Source organism: Dama dama, chromosome 2 (genome assembly GCF_033118175.1).
Source record: "Dama dama isolate Ldn47 chromosome 2, ASM3311817v1, whole genome shotgun sequence".
Taxonomy (NCBI): domain Eukaryota; kingdom Metazoa; phylum Chordata; class Mammalia; order Artiodactyla; family Cervidae; genus Dama; species Dama dama.
The window spans coordinates 42,850,133-42,871,823 of NC_083682.1; the positions used below are offsets into that span (position 1 = coordinate 42,850,133).

General features: G+C 40.6%; 1 protein-coding gene and 1 pseudogene across 2 annotated transcripts in view; one reads left to right on the plus strand and one right to left on the minus strand.

The window, feature by feature from the left end:
* Window positions 1-21,691, minus strand: part of GRM5 (glutamate metabotropic receptor 5) — a 583,230-nt gene that overhangs the window by 28,350 nt on the left and 533,189 nt on the right. The window lies entirely within an intron of this gene.
* LOC133040554 (polyglutamylase complex subunit TTLL1-like) overlaps window positions 1-21,691 on the plus strand; it is a 201,340-nt pseudogene that overhangs the window by 28,065 nt on the left and 151,584 nt on the right.

Consider the following 21,691-nt stretch of genomic DNA (forward strand, 5'->3'; position numbering starts at 1 on the left):
GATTAAGTATAAATCTGGAAAACTGGAGAATTGAAAAAAATGATCAGAATGAATAAAACTTGTGGATGAATATGTGGATGAATAAGTGAATAAAATGCAAAGGTAACTTGAGGGGTTATCAGATCCTCAAAGGGCTTTGTTGTTGTTCGTTTTGCTTGGTTTTGTTTTCAATAAATGGAAACTGAAGCAACTTTGTAGACTTAGTCAAGAGACCAAGAAAGAGAGAACAAATGAAAGATGTTTGGGGAAAGAGAACAATATAGTGTTTTGAGATAATTACAGAAAAAAAGGAGGAAAGAACACACTGTTTTCACATAATTCATCATTAACCAGTTGGCATATACCACAGGCTTCATTTTCAAAACATACCCAGAATCTAGCCATTTTTAACCAGCTCCTCTATTTACTACTCTGGTCCAAGCCGCCATCACTTTTATTATGAAAATTATAATAGCTTCCCAAACTGGTCCTGCTTCTGTCCTTGCTAACCCCCTCCTCTTACTCAACCCAACCCAACTCAGCCCAACCCAAGCCAATCTCTACACAGCAACCAGCATAATCCTTTCAAAGCAAAAATACTTTTATGTTACTTTTCTGTTGAAAGCTCTCAACTAGTTACCCATCTCCCTGAGTAAAATCTAAATTTATTATAATGGTTTACAAAGTTCTGTACAGTTCTTCTCCATCCTCTATTATTTCTCTGATCCCATAACTTACTCTTTTTTCCCTTCTTGCTCACTTTGTTCTCCTTGAAGACCCTGGGCATCCTCCCACCAAAGTGCCTTTGCTGTGGCCATTTCCTCTGCCTCCAGGGCTTTTCTCCCAAATATCCTGAGAGAGGATCTCTCTTAAATCTTTTCTCAAATGTTGCTTTTTCAATATAGCCCTGCCATGACTACTCAGTTTAAGAATGCAGCTGTGACATCACTCTTCCTACCATTTCCTGCTTTTCTCTTATCCAACATAATTTATATTTTTACTTATTTGTTTTATTTACTGTCTATTTTTCCCAGCAGAATCGTCAAAAGAATGTGAACTCTGTGAAGTCCTGGATCTTAGACTGTTTTCTTCACTGCCATCCTTCCAGCGCTGTGACATTGCTGAGCTTATTCCAGGTGATTAATTTGTTCAATGAATGCATGCATACATGAATGAATAAACAAAAGGAGAAGCATGTTAGGGGAAAATGTTCAGGTGGGGAGGAGGAAAGAGTAGCAAGTTCATAAGAAATGACATTAGGTCTCTCAGAGTTGGAGTGATAATAAGAGCAGAGTGGTTGAAATTGGAGGTTTGTGAAAGTATGGGTGGAAAAGTGAAAGAGCCACTTTGGGCAGGAAACTTATGGAGTAGGCAAAAATGTAGGGAGAATGATTGGTAGGTAAAACACAGAAGATTGTGTAAGAGATCCGTATTTTAAAAAATGTTTTAGCCTCTCTTTCACATAATCCCATTCTTCACACCAAGCTGTCCCATTCTTTTGTGTGTGTGTGTGTGTCCCATTCTTCCATTTGGGTTAGACTGAGATGATAATGGTAACCAATGTTACTCATCATTGTCAGCCAGTGGTCATGAAAGGGGGTATTCTGGAGATTTGTGATGATTTTTTTCAGTCTTATCAATAAGACACTGGAAAACATGGCCCCTTTTGCTGTGGACGGTTGTTTGGATGTTATATCTGACAATGTTACAATATGCTGGAGGATGAAAGAAGTGAAGCTGACTTTCCGAAAAATGGTGGCATGGAAGATTAAATGAACGTAGGTCCTAGACAGTGTCTCTGAGCCACTGAATTAGCCTCTTGAACCTCAGAACTTTCTTTATGTGAGGTCAGTTTCCTTATGATGTAAGTCATTGTGAATTATGTTTTAGATACTCTGATGCCAGCACCCTCCTACCGCTTACCTTGTTTCATTACTTTCTCTACCAAGGTTCAGTTCAAAATTTCTAAGGTGGTTTATGGCATTTGCCTATGTTTAGGTATTTATTAAGGAGTGTGTTTATATGTATTTATGAAAATCCTAATGAAGCAAGTTACTACCAAATACTTGAGTCTTACCTAATCATTTGTAGTCTTTTAAATATTGTTCCTTTTTATACATATTGTTGTATATAAAAAGCATGAGAGTCTTCATAGAGTTACATTTGTACAGGAAACAAAAGTGGGAGATAGACTGAGTAAAAAGATGTATTGTGATCTCAGTAATCCAGATTTGGAAAATGCCTAATCAGTTGGTGTTCGTAACCATGGTACAAACACCGCTGTTCACTTATCAGAAGCTATGCTAATTACAGTTATAACCAGTACAATACCGTGATTTATAAGATTTCAGATCACCAAAATATGTGTTTCAAATACATTTGGTCTTCCTCCGCTATTCCTGGCTCACAGCTCTAAAACCTCTTGGAATTTCCTAAGTACTGAGAGTGATAAATGTGTCTTCTGTGATGTTAATGAGGTGACTTTTTTTTTTTTTTTTTTTTTTTATTATTATTTTTTTCCAGTGGGTTTTGTCATACATTGATATGAATCAGCCATGGATTTACATGTATTCCCCATCCCGATCCCCGCTCCCACCTCCCTCTCCACCCGATTCCTCTGGGTCTTCCCAGTGCACCAGGCCGGAGCACTTGTCTCGTGCATCCCACCTGGGCTGGTGATCTGTTTCACCATAGATAGTATACATGCTGTTCTTTTGAAATATCCCACCCTCACATTCTCCCACACAGTTCAAAAGTCTGTTCTGTATTTCTGTGTCTCTTTTTCTGTTTTGCATATAGGGTTATCGTTATCACCTTTCTAAATTCCATATATATGTGTTAGTATGCTGTAATGTTCTTTATCTTTCTGGCTTACTTCACTCTGTATAATGGGCTCCAGCTTCATCCATCTCATTAGGACTGGTTCAAATGAATTCTTTGTAATGGCTGAGTAATATTCCATGGTGTATATGTACCACAGCTTCCTTATCCATTCATCTGCTGATGGGCATCTAGGTTGCTTCCATGTCCTGGCTATTATAAACAGTGCTGCGATGAACATTGGGGTGCACGTGTCTCTTTCAGATCTGGTTTCCTCAGTGTGTATGCCCAGAAGTGGGATTGCTGGGTCATATGGCAGTTCTATTTCCAGTTTTTTAAGAAATCTCCACACTGTTTTCCATAGCGGCTGTACTAGTTTGCATTCCCACCAACAGTGTAAGAGGGTTCCCTTTTCTCCACACCCTCTCCAGCATTTATTGCTTGTAGATTTTTGGATAGCAGCCATCCTGACTGGCGTGTAATGGTACCTCATTGTGGTTTTGATTTGCATTTCTCTAATAATGAGTGATGTTGAGCATCTTTTCATGTGTTTGTTAGCCATCTGTATGTCTTCTTTGGAGAAATGTCTGTTTAGTTCTTTGGCCCATTTTTTGATTGGGTCATTTATTTTTCTGGAATTGAGCTTCAAGAGTTGCTTGTATATTTTTGAGATTAATCCTTTGTCTGTTTCTTCATTTGCTATTATTTTCTCCCAATCTGAGGGCTGTCTTTTCACCTTACTTATAGTTTCCTTTGTAGTGCAAAAGCTTTTAAGTTTCATTAGGTCCCATTTGTTTAGTTTTGCTTTTATTTCCAATATTCTGGGAGGTGGGTCATAGAGGATCTTGCTGTGATTTATGTCGGAGAGTGTTTTGCCTATGTTCTCCTCTAGGAGTTTTATAGTTTCTGGTCTTACATTTAGATCTTTCTCAATTACAGGAAAAAAATTGTTAAAACTTCAAACATATGGAGGCTAAATAACACGCTTCTGAATAACCAACAAATCATAGAAGAAATCAAAAAAGAAATCAAAATATGTATAGAAATGAATGAAAATGAAAACACAACAACCCAAAACCTATGGGACACTGTAAAAGCAGTGCTAAGAGGAAGGTTCATAGCATTACAGGCTTACATCAAGAAACAAGAAAAAAACCAAATAAATAACCTAACTCTACACCTAAAGCAATTAGAGAAGGAAGAAATGAAGAACCCCAGAGTTAGCAGAAGGAAAGAAATCTTAAAAATCAGGGCAGAAATAAATGCAAAAGAAACTAAAGAGACCATAGCAAAAATCAACAAAGCTAAAAGCTGGTTTTTTGAAAAAATAAACAAAATTGACAAACCATTAGCAAGACTCATTAAGAAACAAAGAGAGAAAAACCAAATTAACAAAATTAGAAATGAAAATGGAGAGATCACAACAGACAACACTGAAATAGAAAGGATCATAAGAGACTACTACCAGCAGCTCTATGCCAATAAAATGGACAACTTGGATGAAATGGACAAATTCTTAGAAAAGTATAACTTTCCAAAACTGAACCAGGAAGAAATAGAAGATCTTAACAGACCCATCACAAGCAAGGAAATCGAAACTGTCATCAAAAATCTTCCAGCAAACAAAAGCCCAGGACCAGATGGCTTCACAGCTGAATTCTACCAAAAATTTAGAGAAGAGCTAACACCTATCTTACTCAAACTCTTCCAGAAAATTGCAGAAGAAGGTAAGCTTCCAAACTCATTCTATGAGGCCACCATCACCCTAATTCCAAAACCAGACAAAGATGCCACAAAAAAAGAAAACTACAGGCCAATATCACTGATGAACATAGATGCAAAAATCCTTAACAAAATTCTAGCAAACAGAATCCAACAACATATTAAAAAAATCATACACCATGACCAAGTGGGCTTTATCCCAGGAATGCAAGGATTCTTTAATATCCGCAAATCAATCAATGTAATACACCACATTAACAAATTGAAAGATAAAAACCATATGATTATCTCAATAGATGCAGAGAAAGCCTTTGACAAAATTCAGCACTCATTTATGATTAAAACTCTCCAAAAAGCAGGAATAGAAGGAACATACGTCAACATAATAAAAGCTATATATGACAAACCCACAGCAAGCATCACCCTCAATGGTGAAAAATTGAAGGCATTTCCCCTGAAATCAGGAACAAGACAAGGGTGCCCACTCTCACCACTACTATTCAACATAGTGTTGGAAGTTCTGGCCACAGCAATCAGAGCAGAAAAAGAAGTAAAAGGAATCCAGATAGGAAAAGAAGAAGTAAAACTCTCACTGTTTGCAGATGACATGATCCTCTATATAGAAAACCCTAAAGACTCTACCAGAAAATTACTAGAGCTAATCAATGAATATAGTAAAGTTGCAGGATATAAAATTAACACACAGAAATCCCTTGCATTCCTATATACTAACAATGAAACAACAGACAGAGAAATTAAGGAAACAATACCATTCACCATTGCAACAAAAAGAATAAAATACTTAGGAGTATATCTACCTAAAGAAACAAAGGACCTATACATAGAAAACTATAAAACACTGATGAAAGAAATCAAAGAGGACACAAACAGATGGAGAAACATACCGTGTTCATGGATTGGAAGGATTAATATTGTCAAAATGGCTATTCTACCCAAAGCAGTCTATAGATTCAATGCAATCCCTATCAAGCTACCAACGGTATTTTTCACAGAACTAGACCAAAGAATTTCACAATTTGTATGGAAATACAAAAAACCTCGAATAGCCAAAGTAATCTTGAGAAAGAAGAATGGAACTGGAGGAATCAACCTGCCTGACTTCAGACTCTACTACAAAGCCACAGTCATAAAGACAGTATGGTACTGGCACAAAGACAGAAATATAGATCAATGGAACAGAATAGAAAGCCCAGAGATAAATCCACGAACCTATGGACACCTTATCTTTGACAAAGGAGGCAAGGATATACAATGGAAAAAAGACAACCTCTTTAACAAGTGGTGCTGGGAAAACTGGTCAACCACTTGTAAAAGAATGAAACTAGAACACTTTCTAACACCATACACAAAAATGAGGTGACTTTTGAAACTCAGCTAAGGATGGGGCTTGGTTGCCAGTAGACCCAACCATGTAATTAGAGGGTTAGAACTTCCGGTCCCACCCTTTTGACCTCCAGGGAGGGGAAAGGGGCTGGAGGAGATGGATTTCGATTGCCAGTGGTTAGTGATTTAATCAATCAGGCCTACGTGATGAAGCCTCCGTAAAAATCCAGAAGATGGGTGGGGAAACTTTGGTGTCTTATAGAGATGATGGGAGAATGCAGAGCCTGGAGAGCGAATGGAATCTCTGTGTCTCTTGCTCTTTGCATCTCTTCTGTCTGGCTGTTCTGAGTTCTGTCCTTGTACAGTAAATTAGTGATCTAGTAAGTACAGTGTTTCTCTGAGTCCTGTGACCCACTCTAGCAAATTTATCCAGCCGAGGAGGGGATCATGTGAACCTCTGATTTACAGGCAGTCAGTGAGAAATACAGATAATAGCTTGGACTTGGAACTGGCCCTGACATCCAAGGAAGGGGCCGTGGGAACCTGCAATCTGTCATTGATTGATGATAGCTGTGGGGGGGAGGGCAGATTTGTGGGACTGAACCCTTAGCCTGTGGGATCTGATGTTATCTTCAGGTAGGTAGAGTCAGAGTTGAGATGAATTGTTGGACACCCAGTTGGTGGTCAAAGAATTGCTTGTTTGTGTGGGGGGACCACCCCATAATTGGAACTGAGTCCAGAAACCCAAAATAACCAGCCAGTAACTATGTATTCATTGCTGCATTCTCAAACTGCTTTAACTAGTGGAACTATCACAAGTCCAAGAACTTATAAATACTTAGATACATTTTTGGTCATGTATGTTTGCAGAATTGGCATTGGCCGGCAGGTCTTTTTCAAATATTTCCCTCAGTTACCTTTCAAGTGACTAGACTAGGAAAGTATCAACAAACACAAAATGAAGAAAACGAAGCTTAGCGTGTCTGTGTGCTTATCCCTTACCCAGTCAGTTACACATTCACGTAAAAGAGGGCTTGGCTTTCCTCAGTGATGATTTTGGAATTCTTTCCTAAGTGTGAAAATTGCTCAGTCACGTCCAGCTCTTTGCGACCCCATGGAACAGTCCATGAGTTCTCCAGGCCAGAATACTGAGAGGGGTAGCCGTCCCCTTCTCCAGGAGATCTTCCCGCCCCAGGGACTGAACCCAGGGCTCCTGCATTGCAGGCAGATTCCTTCCCAGCTGAGCCACCAGGGAAGCCCTTTTCAGGTACCATCTTGTTTGAGCCTAATTATAGTAAGTTTAGGAGCCAGTTTTATTTCTCAGTTCTTTCACTTTGCCTCCCTGCCTTTGGACAGGATGTTTCTGCCTTCAGTTTTCAATTTTAACTTTGGTCCGGTCATCGGCCCCACTTCTCCTGTCTACAGCCTTTATAACAGCTCTGGGCACATTCAACCTTCTTCCTACGTTGTCTCTTCAAACACCAGGCTAGACCTCAGCTTTTAGACTCCAGGCAAAGTTTGGATCGATCGTACAGATATATGCTAGGTGATATCTGTAGTGATCACCCAGAAACACAGTTTCTACTTCTATTTTATTTTTTAAAAATTGATTTATTTATTTTAAAAATTTTATTGGCGTGTAGTTGCTTTGCAATGTCATGTTACATTCTGCGGTAAGCGTAGTGAATCAGTTATGCATATATCCCCTCTTTTTTAGACTTTCTCACAGTTTCTAATTTTAAAATGAATGAGGCAGAGTGTAAAACTGCATTTTATTTTTCAGATTTATTGCCGCATAACCTTTAGGATCATCCTAATTTTGGATCCTGACAGTGATAAAGTGAGGAGAGAAACTATGATATACGTTTGAATAGCAATTAAAATATTGCAGAAAGCTTCTCCTCTTCCATCTAATTCTCTCAATAAACTAATTAAAATAATCATTATCCTCCTCCTTCAGATAAGGAATCTGTGGCTCAGAAAGCTTCTCCAGTCTGGCCATGGCCCCATAAGTGGTAAGGCACAGAAATGGGACTAGAAACCAGATGTCTTACCTCCAAATAGCGTGCTCTGTATTAACACCTCACTTTCTTCATTTTATGCTGGAAAAAATGCCCTTATCTAAATAATTTGATAACCCATTTGAGGGACTGAAAAGGTCACACATGAGAGCAATGGTGTGTACTTAGTAGAGGGAGGTTTTGAGCACAATATAAACTTATTTTTCCAAAGGTCAAATTCGACTCCATGGTGGCCAGGTGGCATAAATCACCCTCCAGGGCCCTGGTCATCCCTCTGACAGGAGTCTGCAGACCCAGGACTACGCAGAAGTCTCAAACCTGTGACAGAGGCTTCCCTGAGAAGAGGACCAGTGTTGCTGCGTGGGACGCTGTGTGACCGCAGAGACAGGCAGGGGGAAGTGGGGGATACTGGAGAGAGCTGAGGCAAAAGCCCGAGCCATCCCTTCAAATCGCATTGATCAAAGAATTCTAGACGTAAGTGGAAGGAGAGTTCTTATGAGTGAATCTTCAGAGGGGAAGGCTAAGGCCGAATCTGGCCCATTGTCACCGAGTAATACTGCAGAGTAACTCGCTACTTTAGCCTCATCCTTCCGCCCTCTGTGAGCCGCTACAGAAGTAAATACTTTGGAGTGCTTTACTACGCGTTCCGGCAGATCCTGTGGTCTCCATCTGCAGAAAAGCAGCGTTTGCCCAGACTTGAAATGTCAGCTTGGTCCATTCAGAGATTTCAGATTAAAAACAAAAATTGAGCATGATTAATAGGCCCAGAAAAGAATGTCAGAATTGAATATGCGTTGCGAAAGTATTTGAGAGGCTGCCAGGGAGCATATGGCTCTATCCTCTATGAAATAAAAGGAAGTAGAAGTTGACAGGCGGGGAAGCAATGCAAATAAGCGCTTAAAATGTAAAGAATCAGCCATCATGACCCAGTAATTCTATTCAAAGGAATTCTTTCTAAAGAAATAACTCAACAGAAGCTCGAAGGCTTCTTGCAAAGACCTCTCTTCAGTGATATAGAAAATGGCAAAAAGCAATACAAAACAAGAACAAACCAACCTCTGGAGAACAGTTTAATAAATTACAGCAACAGTATGGAAATGTGTTAGATTTTGTATTGGGTAAAGTCTTTCATTGAGCTTCCAGAGAGTTCCCAGAGGATGTATTTTAATCCCACTTACGATGAGAACTTGTTTTCAGATATGAATCATCTTAAGTCATTGCCTTTCCATTGTGTACTTTCCTTCGATGTTGCTATTTGTTTCACAGTTAGTAGAAACTCGGGAAGATACAGATTGTAAAACTAATTCTAATGTGCTTTACAGGCTTATGCAACATCTTCGAGAGGGAGGACTTTGCAAGGAGGGGCAAAATGTTGAGCAGAAGGAGGGTCTCCTTAGGAGAACGGGGTCAGTCAGAAGAAACTCGCAGTAGCATTAATTTAATATTGCTGGCTGCGATCTTCAGGTTGGGCTTCTCAGGTGATGTTAGTGGTAAAGAACCCACCTGCCAATGCAGGAGACATGAGAGACACAGGTTTAATCCCTGGGCCAGGAAGATCCCCTGCAGTAGGAAATGGCATCCCATTCCAGTATTCTTGCCTGGAAAATTCCATGGACAGAGGAGCCTGGTGGGCTACAGTCCATGGGGTCACAAAGAGTTGGACATGAATTAGTGACTGAGTACATCTTCCGGTTGAGAAATTTTTAGACTGAATTATTTATTCTTTCTAAAGACAGATGAGTAACTTTCAAGGAGGAATTTTTCCTAACATTTTTGTGCATGGAAATTGGAAAGGCTTTGGAGTCAGACCAAGCTGGGTAATAATGACAGTGAGAGCCAATATTTACTGAGCACTTGGAATAGATCAGACACAGTCCATACCCCAATTTTTACTTATTTAATCATTGCCACAGCCCTTTGAACTAGATACTTCTATTATCCTTATTTTATAAATGAGAAAGAACTAGAACACAGGGAGATTAAGTAACTCATCCCAGGTTACTGGATTGGTTAACCATGATGCATATTATCACTTAAATGCTGGTTATAGACACTAACTGGGCCATTTGTTGGGCTAATCTGTCTTTACATTTTAAGTGGCTTAAGGTACACAGGTAACTGTGCTGTGCCTCAAACCCTTTCACCTTTTTCCTGATCTCCTGGCTTGAGTCACAGCCTTGCACTTTTTTGACCATTACTACCCTAAAAGAGGGGCTTCCCAGGTGGCACTAGTGGTAAAGAATCCGCCTGCCAGTGCAGGAGATAGAAGAGTCACAGGTTCGATCCCTGGGTTGGAAAGATACCCTGGAGGAGGGCATGGCAACCCACTCCAGTATTCTGCTTGGAAAATCCCATGGACAGAGGACCCTGGCAGGCTACAGTCCATAGGATGGCAAAGAGTTGGGTATGACTGAAGCGACTTAGCACACACACATGAACCCTAGGTGGTTGGAAGCCTGATCCCTTTTCAGCACTGATCTCAGCTGCAATTTGCCCTTAGCAACTTGGTTTTCTCCATCTGGGGTCTGTAGGAGCCCACACCTCAGGGTGTCTCCATGGAAGCAGATTGCTATGAAGCTGACGAAGGATCAGGGCCCCTCACTTATAGCAGTCCCTTGCAAGGCCCTGTTCCTACTTGTGTATTCATATTTTTCAAACTTTTTCTTAAATAGAGGCCCCCCCTGCTGCCAACCCCGGGATTGCATGTATTTCTCTCACAAATACAGTGGAAGTGAAAAATATATTCAAGGGATTATGTCTGATAGAGTACTTCATGCAAAATGCCAGGCTGGATGAAGCACAAGCTGGAATCAAGACTGCTGGGAGAAATATCAATAACCTCAGATACACAGATGACACCACCTTTATGGCAGAAAGTGAAGAGAAACTAAAGGGTTTCTTGATGAAAATGAAAGAGGAGAGTGAAAAAGTTGGCTTAAAACTCAACATTCAGAAAAGTAAGATCATGGCATCCAGCCCCATCACTTCATGGCGAATAGGTGGGGAAACAATAGAAACAGTGAGAGACTTTATTTGGTGGGGGTGGGGGTGGGGGCTCCAAAATCACTGCAGATGGTGACTGCAGCCATGAAATTAAAAGATGCTTGCTCCTTGGAAGAAAAGTTCTGAACCATTCTAGAGAGCATATTAAAAAGCAGAGACATTACTTTGCTGACAAAGGTCTGTCTAGTCAAAGCTATGGGTTTTCCAGTGGTCATGTATGGATGTGAGAGTTGTACCATAAAGAAAAGCTGAGTGCCATAGAATTGATGCTTTTGAACTGTGGTGTTGGAAAAGACTCTTGAGAGTCCTTTGGACTGCGAGACTCCAGTCCTTTGACTGGAGATCCAGCCAGTCCATCCTAAAGGAAATCAGTCCTGAATATTCATTGGAAGGCCTGATGCTGAAGCTGAAACTCCAGTACTTTGGCCACCTGGTGCAAAGAACTGACTCATTTGAAAAGGCTCTGATGCTGGGAAAGATTGAAGGCAGGAGGAGGAGACAATAAGAGGATGACCTGGTTGGATGGCATCACCGACTTGACAGACATGAGTTTGAGCAAGCTCCAAGAGTTGGTGATGGACAGGGAGGCCTGGTGTGCTGCAGTCCATGGGGTCACAAAGAATCAGACACGACTGAGTGACTGAACTGAACTGATATGTATTCCTATAGCTGATTCACTTTGCTATACAGTAGAAATGAATACAACATTTTAACTAAAAAACAAACAAACTCCTCCCTCCCACCCCTAAAAGACGCTATGTTATGTTAGGAGACTTGCTGATGCTTTCTGAGTTATAATTTCCGTATTTGAAAAATGGAAATGTTGGGGATCAGGTGAAGTAATTCATGTAAAATTCTTGATCTTAGATGCATATTAATGTTACTCTATCTGTCATTCTAGTAACTTCTGTGTCCAGGCAGGTTTTCCCGGACAATTCTGATATAGAATACTTTGTCCTGTTTTCTCCACATGTTCCCCTAATGCTTATGAAACCTTGACCCTTCTACAGGGTATGACGTGTATCATCTCCATTAAATCTTGTGGTTTAATAAATCTTTGATTTTTAACACCATCCAGACTTGGTTCACGTGCTCCTGCATGCCCTAACGTAGGCAGCTGTGATTTAGGCTGGATTTGAAAATGATCTGGAGACAGATGATGGTCTCTTTATTGTATCTCAGCCTATCACCCCTGTTAATCTGTATTAGAACCCTATTCTCGTCCTTCATACCCTCATTTCAAGTTATAAATAGATATTAGTTTGCTCATAGCCTGTAAACTTCATGGAACCAACGGCACATCTGTTCTTTTCACAGACATATAGTAGCAACTCAACAAATGCTTTTTTCTGTAGTTGGCATCTTCTTGCCATGAAGATGGTAAAGGCAAGAACATTTATCAGAGGTGACCCTGCAATTTATCCAAACGTGGCTCCATCTGCTCGGGCTCCCCCCTTCCGTCGTACACAGACGTTCACTAGTTCTTCTGTCTCAGCAGAGTTGTTCTGTTTGTCACCCTCCTCTCTTCCTCTAGTCCTCTGCCTTCACCTTGATTGTTCCCATCTCACATCTGCACACAAAATGTCCTTCTTTTTTCTCTTCCTCTGTCTTCTATGGAGGAACACACAAAGTATTTCCAAATATTGCAAAAAAAAAAAAAAAAAACCCAAAAAAACTTAGGTCCCATTTCACTCGGGTTTAAGGATTACTTGGTTTTTGACAAGACCAAGATGAAGTAGTGGTGGCCAAGGGAGGCTGGGGAGTTCCCAGCCCCTGTAGCAATGCGGGGCATGAGGATGGGAGAGGCATCCTTACGTACAGTTACGGTGGCAGAGTGCGGACAGCACCCACAGAGAGGGAGGCGGTCTCTCTGCAAGTCCTCGGTCGGCTGAGCGTGCTCTTACATGAGCTTCCAGAGAACCATCTCTGCTCCATGTTACTGGGCGCAAGATACTAATCACAGTTCTATGGCCAGGGACTGTCTGTCCACTTCCATTCTTCATCCCATTGTTTTAATAGTATCATTTTAATAAAGGGAATTATGTTTCTTCTGGTTTTAGGATAATGTCTTATGGTTTATTATAATCACATGTAATTACAACAGAAGTATTTACTAATTTTTCCCTTTCTAAGCAGGGTCCTCATTGTTCAGTGCCTAATATCACAAAAACTCTAATTGAGATTGTTTTAATTTCATACTGGTAGATAAAAAAACATTACATAAAAATGATGCAATAAGGCCTTATCTTTAGAGTTTAGTCTCTTGTGTTTCTTAAGGACTTATGTACCAGATACTGAACTAGGAGTCGCATGGTGATCTAGAAATTCAGATAGAATGTAATAAAATAATTTATGCTATTATGCAGCATCATTATACTACATGTATAACATATATACACACACTGCACATATATGCATACAAATATACAAATCTCTATATAATCATTTACAAATATACATGTATAGATAGATATACAATATTTCTCCAAATTTTTCTAAATGCACTGGGCTTGTTTGCTTGAGATAGGCTATGAATGTATATATGTACATATGAGCGTGTGTGCTCAGTCATGTCCAATTCTTTGTGACCCCAAGGACTGGCAATTGAATGTATTGACTTTGGAGTGAATCAGCATGGGTTTTGTTCCTAGCAATACCAGTTACTTGCTATATGATTTCGAGTGACTAATATAGCTTTTCTTAAATTTCATCTTTGAATAGTGAGAGCAGTGTTTCTTAAGTCACAACATTGATGTTTTACATTGGATTTTAGCATTTATTTTCATAAAGACACTATAAAGTTGGTACTGTTGTCATCCCCATTTTACAGATAAAGAAACTGAGTCACAAAGTAGTTAAATGACTTGCTCAGAGGTCAGCAGGGGCAAAGTCAGACACATATCTGGGCTGTTGAACTATAATGCTTGTACTCTGGGGCATTAGATTAAAGAAAATAACTGAAATTGCCAAAGGGACGACTACAAGAGAAAATAAAACTCAATTAAAAGAATCAAGAAGAAGCCAAAGAATAAGAGGAAACATAAGGGCAAGGCACTGTTAGGAGTTTTTAGACATTGTCTCAAACATCCTTACAACCCTGGGGCAGGGTCGTGATGACCTTTTAAAAAAGAGAACTACAGTTCACAACTACAGCTGATGAAAGCTGATACTGGAATTCAACCTAGGTCCTTCTGATTATAAATGATACACTGAGCTACATCTTGTGCATCTCGATACATAGCATTAGGAAAATATGTTTCATAGGCTCTGAGCTCAAGGAGCTTAGAGTCTAATGGGGATGACAGAGGTGGGTGCCACAAGCAAGGAAGCACAACATTCATGGTGAAGATAACAACACCCATTGTGTGGGTGGCTAGGATGGGGAAGATCCTAGAACGCAAATGGAAAATGTCATGGTGGACCGTGAACTTCCCCTGGACCGAGAGGCCGAAGCGTGGCACATCATGCACAGTCGCTGTTTGTCGAATGCCTAAGTGATCAGGAGAGTTAAGAGAAAAGACAGTTCTTTCCCTATTGCCTTTCCTCCTTACACAGGACCTGTTAGCCTCCCCTTCAACTCTAGAGAGAGGGCAGGAGGGGGGATCCCGCACGGGCATGCTCGCTGCCTTGCCAATTAATGCCAGGTCAGAGACCACGTCTGTATCAGTGCCCTCCACAGTGACTGGAGCCTGTAGGGCTCCATGAAGAAATGTGCTGGATGAACGAATAAGTGAATGAGACAAAAAGAGATGGATTATTTCAGGGAAGACCTACAGAAATCAGAGGGGGAGGGAAAGAAAAAAATCACAGCCAGGATCCATACCATCATGTTATCCTTTCTTTGAGGTTTCTCCCTTCCCCTCTCACGTAATTATTTCCTTTTCTGTGTTCCTGCAGTCCTCCTACAAAGACTTAAACCTCCTCCCACCCTCTGCTGACATTGTTGGCTTACATCTCTGGCTCTACTGAGAGGAGAGGAGTTATCTAGAGGGAGGAAGGTATCGTATTCATCTTTATAGCTCCAGTGCCTAAAACACCATCTAGCTCAGCAGACAACATGATGAATAATACATTCTCAGCAAATAATTCCCGTTTATTATTGCTGTTTGGGTAATAAACAGCGCTGAGTGAAGAACGTTACTTTGCTGTGATTGACTTCTGCCCCAGTCTCCTCCTGCTAACTTATTTTTGTTGCCTGCTACACAGCTTACATTTTTCCACCTCTCAGATGACTGACTCCCTTTAATTCACTACATTTTTATTTTGAATCCATTCTCCATAAAAGTGTGTATTGCCCCCTTGTGTCTCCTTCAGTGGAACTGCCCACAAGCGTCCCCTTTTAGGTGTTTCTGCCCCCTCCTGCAGGACTCTGCTGCCCTCTAGGGGGCCTTGCTCACCACATCCGTCTCCCAGTCTTGTTTGCTCTGAGCTTGACCGTCCAGTCCTTGGTTGGGATTGCTCTGCTCATGGAAGGGTAGCCAGACTCCGAAGCTCCTTACCTGCTCCTGCATCCTCCAGTTTATAAACCTGTGGCTGTACAGTGTAATGGACTTAGGAATGTGAGCCTAGGGCATAAGCAAGCAAGGAAGCTGTCAAAAATTGAATCCCATCCCAAGAGGAGCTTGTGAGGTGGCAGCCGCTGGGTCCTGCTGCTCTTGGTATCAACAGGATCCTCAGCTGTGAGTATCCCACCTGTATCTTGGAGAAGTGAAGTGAAGTGAAGTCACTTAGTCGTGTCCAACTCTTTGCGACACCATGAACTGTAGCCTGTCAGGCTCCTCTGTCCATGGGATGTTCCAGGCAAGAATACTGGAGTGGTTTGCCATTTCCTTCTCCAGGGGATCTTCCCAACCCATGGATCGAACCTGGGTCTCCTGTATTGCAGGCAAACTCCTTACTGGCTGAGCCACGAGCAAAGTATTTTGGTAGTCTGCATATTGTGTCAAAGTTTATTCTCTCGAATCCAGTATCCAACTAATGAGAGTGTTCTACCTGGTAAATGAATGATGATTCCCATCTTTGCTTGGGCCTCTGTGATATAAAGAACTTTCTCAAAGAACTGGGGCCTCAGTGGTTTTTTTTGGTTAAACCAAACCAACATCTGGTTACCATATCCAATGGTGATGACTCATAACTCTATCTAATTTGACTTCTCTGTAACACTGGAACCGTTGATCACTCCGGTCGGATCATTCCTCCTACTTTTGTTTATCAGTTGTGTCTAGGTCTCAGGTGTACTTAATACTAATATTCAGGAATTTTTTGCCTGCTTATCAGGCTTTCCTTTATCCAGTCTGGGCTGTTTATCTAGAGGACCCTGCCCTTTGCTTTTCCAAACTGTACTTCAGACACTGAACTCTCTAGTTCTGCAGGCCAGTTTTTCCAGCAGCTTCTTGGATGTGTTCACTTTGATGTCTCTTAGGATTCTCAAATTTAACAGTTCCAAAATGAAGCTCATTTTCCTTCCACCTTTCTCTTACCATCCTTGCTCCCAAATTTCTGCTCATTTAGTCTGATTATCATCCAAAGCAAATGATTCCCCCAGCCCTTTTATTTTAATGTCCATCCTGGACTTTTCTGAGCTCACAAGACATATTTCCAAAATTTCACACTTCATTTTATCCTTCAAGAGTCTCCTCTCCAAGTCTGAATTATATAGGTCCCAATCCCCTGATTTTGATACAGGTCAAAAGCCTAGGACTCATCTTTTTCTCTTTCCTTCACATACACATAACAATGATTAAGTCCTATTGTTGTACTTTCTATTTGAAACCATCATAATCTCTAAGCCTAGCCAGTCACAATGGACATGTAGCTGATTTCTCACTTCTCTTCTTTCCACTCTACATTCTGTTCTATCTATAGAAACCAGAAGGATCACTTTAACATACCAATCTCATCATGTAACTTCTCAAACCCGCCAAAGCATCCCATTACACTCAGGACAAAGTACAAAATCTGTATCTCGTGCCATCTGATCTCCAAGTGCTGGTCCACATTTTCCTCTGACCGTCATCGCCCTTTCTGAGTCTGCTCCACCCACAATGGATCTTGCTTGTCCCCCAGAATGATAATCTAGCTCCTGCCTTCTCACTTGCCATTCCCTCCACCTCCCCAATCTTTATGTATCCTGTTTTCTCACTTCATTTTGCTCTCTGTTCAACTTACTCAGACTATTCATGATACCATAATTTAAAATGTCTAAAATCACTCTATCCAGCACACTCTAGTTCTTCACTTTTCTTCATTATTTTTAATAGCAATTATACCTCTATAGGGAGAAGGCAATGGCACCCCACTCCAGTACTCTTGCCTGGAAAATCCCATGGACAGAGGAGCCTGGTGGGCTGCAGTCCATGGGATCGCGAAAAGTCGGACACGACTGAGCAACTTCACTTTCACTTTTCACTTTCATGCATTGGAGAAGGAAATGGCAACCCACTCCAGTGTTCTTGCCTGGAGAATCCCAGGGACGGGGGAGCCTGGTGGGCTGCCATCTGTGGGGTCACATAGAGTCGGACAGGACTGAAGCGACTTAGCAGCAGCAGTAGCAGCATACCTATATAGAATTGTTTTATTTGTTTACTTTTAATTGTTATTCTCTGTGACTGCAATTGAAGCTCTGTGAGGGTTGAGATTTTGTTTTCTTTACCACTTGATCCTCAAAGAGAGGATGATTCCTGGTACATACACAGCAACTTCTCAGTGAGTAATTGCTGGATGTAGTGGTGAGCAAGTCAGGGTATTGAAATGTATGCCAAGTTTTCTGTCACATAACTTTTGCTTTATCTTCAATGGGGACTATACATATATATATAAATATATATATACAATATATATCTAATATATTATGTATAGTATAATACTTTTATTGCAGTAGTTGAATGCTATAGTTTTTATACAAACATCTTTCTAAAAGGAAGAAAATTTTACTTAGACAAACTATAACCAAACTGCATTTTATTCCTTTCAGAAAGATGTTTGTATAAAAACTATAGCATTCAAAACTAATAATTTTTTCTATGTACTATGAAGAATTCATAAAAATTAAAGGTATGGAAGAAATCTAAAATTTTTACTACAGAGATAAGATATCACACACATTATAATAGCTTAAATGATCTCTACCATACACACACACACACACACACACACACACATATATATATGTATATCTCCATCTAAATGAATGGTGAAGTCATTAATAATGGGGTATATGTGTTTAGAACTTTTGTAGACTAGATGGTGAGTAATGGCTTTATAAATGGCATAAGCTGGACCAGTAAATATGAGAGAGGGTGAATTAATTTCATGGTCAGTAAATAATGTATAGAAGCAGCGATGTAAAAGAAGTGTTTGGGGTCCATAGGTGAGACAACTTGATTTATGCAGAAGACCAAAGCTCAGGCAGAGCAGGAAGGAAGGTTGGAAAGCTGAAAAGATAACCTGAAGACGTTCTGAAGAGCCTTGAGTTGTCCCTGGTGTGTTTTTCAACATATAGGAACTTAGGAACTGAGGAAACATTGACAGTTTTTGAGAAGGTCAAATGTATTGGATTTCTCGCCATTGCAGTAGTTCAGATGTACAGAGATAAAGTAATGGGTTTATGTAGCAGTGATGGAAATACAAATGAAGATAAAAAATGTTTGAAAAAACATTTTAAATAACATGTAATATCTCACCAGTATCTACTCTCTAATTAAATATGTTTCAGTTGAGGACAAAGACAAGTTAAGCATGGCTAACATTTTGATGGTGGGGAGTAGCACTTGTTACATTTAACAGAAACACAGAAAAAAGAAACCATTAAAGAACTTACTTGATATAAAAAAGTGAGTTTTGGTATGTGTTGAGATGATGCTGGGTATGAAGATGGAGCTATCCAGCTGCCATCTGGCTACTCACTACTTGACCTTGAGATGTGAAGGCACGATGAAAGCTGAATTCTCTGAAGAAGAGAATACTGGGACAAAGGAGCCAGGGCCGTGGATTAACCTTAGTGACACAGAGGGCTGGGATTCAGGAAGTGCCCCAAACAGCCCTGACCTCTGAGCCTCTGTGTCTGCCATTATCTCCTGTGCAAACTTCTCTCCCCACCAAAGCAACTCAGACACTCCTACTTATCTTTCTTTTCCGTATTACCTCCTTCGTGAATCTCTTTAGCATGTTACTGAGCTTTGAAAGTCTATGACTGATTCTCCCTTTGCAGACCCGCAGGAATCTTTTTCTGGCTTTGAGTAATGGAGGATATAGTAAGGCATTATATATATATATATATATATATATATAATGGGAGGAATGCTAGACAAATTGGGGCGGGGGAAGGGGGGGACCAAACAACTCAGGAAAGGTAGAGAACTTATTTTCGCCGAGAAGTCAGAGAAAAGGACATTCCATCTTTACCAAGGGAATAGATTTGAGGGAGGAGAGGAATTGTTAACTCACAGATGTATGCCTGAGACATACTCTTTTTCTGGTATGTTCTACAAGAGATATGACTTGCATGCCCAGATATATATGATGTAGCTAAGCCACACAGGGCTAATGCAGATAAAAGGAACATTTCTGGATAGAGAATTTTGACAAAAATGCTTAGTTTACCCCATCGCCTAACAATTTATATCAGTTAATCAAAAACATTTTAATCAAATTCAAGTAGTAACAAATGAGACTACTAACATCACATGCAAATTAAACTTCACTGTAATCACAGCATTCAAAAATATCAATTGATTATACAAAGGGAGTGTTTTAGATGCAATTCATCAAAATCATCCAGACATAGTCTTTTATAGCTCCACAGATATACTTCAATTATTGCAGAGCCAAACCATTTAATTAATCATTTCAAAGCATTTCTCTTCCCCTGAGTTAAACACCTGAAACACGTTATTCATAACACTATAACCCACCAGACCTAAATCTTCTTAGTATTTGCTTTCTACGTGCCCAGTGAAAGACAAGTACATTTAAATAGTATCTCAGACAATGGTAGAGTGAGACTTAAAAAGTTGACTTATTAACTTCCTTGGTGGCTCAGATGCTAAAGTGTCTGTCCGCAATGCAGGAGACCTGGGTTCAATCCCTGGGTCAGGAAGATCCCCTGGAGAAGGAAATGGCAGCCCACCCCAGTACTCTTGCCTGGAAAATCCCATGGATGGAGGAGCCTGGTAGGCTACAGTCCATGCGGTCGCAAAGAGTCGGACATGACTGAGCGACTTCACTTTCACTTTTTTATTCTTTTGGAAAATGAACTACCATTGAATGTTTATTCACTATTAGGGAAGGAACTGGGTCTTCACCAGAGACTACAGAAGTGAATTTTTGTTGCCTGTTCCTCACATTTTTACTGGAGGATCTGTTTAAAAGGCATTGTGCTAGTTACTGGTGATGGAGACACGGAAGTCAGCGCCTACAAGAAACTTAGTCTAGTAGGAATAAGGAGACACAAACAACACTATCAGTCCAGGGGAAACACAGTTTTTAAGGAGGCGTTACATTTGGGTGAGAAACTGGAGGGTGAGAAGGTGTTTTCTAGGTGAAAGGAAGAGAGGTGAATGCAGAACTTAGTAGAGGCAGAAAGAATAGAATATACACAGCAGGAGTATGCCAAACAGAGGAAGGACTAAAGCGTGGGGTACTGGGGACTTATGTGCAGTCTGGCCTTGCTAGGATATGCAGTATGTGTTGGGAGGAGCAATGCTGGGGTGGTGGAAACGTTGGGGGAATTGGTGGAACAGACTGGGGACTGGGCCTCAGGTTGAGAAGGTCAAGTCTTCAAGGGCCAGGTCTTAAAGGGTTTTGTGAGCCATGGGCAAGAGTTTTTGATGTTTATACTTTAAGACATGTTACCTGCCAATTTAAAGGCTGGGTGATGTGATCATATTAGTACTTTAGGAGGGCAGCTGTTGAGACAGTGTGCTGCATGCGTGCTTAGTCGCTAATTGTCCAACTCTTTGCAACCTCATGGACTGTAGCCTGCCAGGCTCCTCTGTTTGTGGGATTCTCCAGGCACGAATACCACAGTGGGTTGCCTTTTCTTCCTCCAGGGGATCTTCCCGACCCAGGGATAGAACCTGTGTCTCCTGTGTCTCCTGCATTGGCAGGCTGTTTCTTTACCACTGAGCCACCCAGGAAGATTGTTGGGATGGGTATACAACAATCATAGAGATTTAGGACATTTTGTCAGTGGTTCAGACCGTAGTTGATGGTGTCCTGATCTACAGTAGTATCATTAAGAATGCAAAAGATGAAGTAAGACAAGTCGAAAAAAATGGTTGAGGGAAGAGTCAAAAATGACACTGTGTTGGGCAACTAGGTTGAAGGTATAGCTTTTATCTAGAGTGGAGGTATAAGAGGAAGAAGAATCTTCAGTGATAATTCCTTTTCCTTTTCGAGAAATGTTCATTTTATTCAAGACAGGTAATCAGAGGAAAGTATTATTTTGACCAAGAAATTAATGATTTCATTGTTAGTTGTGAAAGTGCTAAACGAAAAAACTTGTCAGAAACTACATGCAGTAATTGCCTTAAAAATGGCTCTTTTCACTGTTGTTTCTGCAACTTGAGACTGGGTGCTAGTTTCAATTTGTTGTTCAGTCATTAAGTCATGTCCAACTCTTCACGACCCCATGGACTCTAGCACACCAAGCTTCCCTGCCCTTCACTGTCTCCTGGAGTTTACTCAAACTCATGTCCACTGATACCATCCAACCATCTCACCCTCTGTCGCCCCCTTCTCTCCCTTCACCATCTCAAATGTTTTTAAATGTTTTAAATGTTTTTAAATGGACAACTTTAGAA